A 968-nucleotide genomic window follows, 5' to 3' on the forward strand; every position below is an offset into this window, starting at 1 on the left:
CCTCTGAGCACCTTTTATATACAGCTAGGGCCATGACAAATCCAAAAGAGGGCTGTGAACTTGCTTTGAGCTATCTTTTTAATCAATGTGAGGACATTTCCAGACTGTCACTATTTTCAGGTGGGTTTCAGTCGCATTCAGACAAATTACAGCTGACTGGTTGCTCTTGTGCAACAAGCCCACTTCTTCCTAAAACACTGGACTTTTTGTGATAAGGAAAGAGACGAGGAAATGGACTAGAACATCTAGGGTGACATTTGCTTGATGCAATGTCAGGCTTGCCCACACAGGAGCAAAATTTGGATTTGCACCAGTTTGTCTCCCCATTAATTTAGGGGTGTCCGTATAATATCCTTCTCATCCCGGTGTAGTCCTAGATTTTTGGCCCATGGAAAGTCTGAGACGGCAATGTAACGTGTGCCAATGCTGCTGCATCCCACAATGTTGTGTAGATACCTTGTTCCTTGGTTTTGTTCCTGATTCTCTTCTGGCAGCTTCTCTTTCCATGCCAACTCTTCATTTCACTTTAGTGATTGTGTGAACTTCTGGCTTGCTGCTTTCGGAACCCTTTTCCTCCTCTCAGGCAAGAGGCTTCTACTGCTACTGCTAAGTTGTGGGTGAACATATCAGACGACACAGCGATTCTTCAAACAGCTGTTTATTCACAGGCCAGAACAGAACTGAACTGAAGGGCTCAGCCAGGCTGCTTATATAGAGCTCCACTAGAACGCAACAGTAACCATTTTCTGTAACTATCCAATCACTGAACGTCACTTACAATCCCTTATTTGCATATGTGGACCTGAACTATCTACAGTATCCCCCTGCTGGCCCAGGATGAGAACTTCAGTACATAACAGCTACTTAGGGGTGAACACTTTGGGAAACGGTTGCCCCAACCTGTTTCTCTTTGCCAGTACCATAGGGAGGAGGAGGGGTTGTGGGTGTAGTGGGTGGGGGGACTTCAG

Source organism: Podarcis erhardii (assembly GCF_964252035.2).
Source record: "Podarcis erhardii genome assembly, chromosome: 6".
Classification (NCBI taxonomy): domain Eukaryota; kingdom Metazoa; phylum Chordata; class Lepidosauria; order Squamata; family Lacertidae; genus Podarcis; species Podarcis erhardii.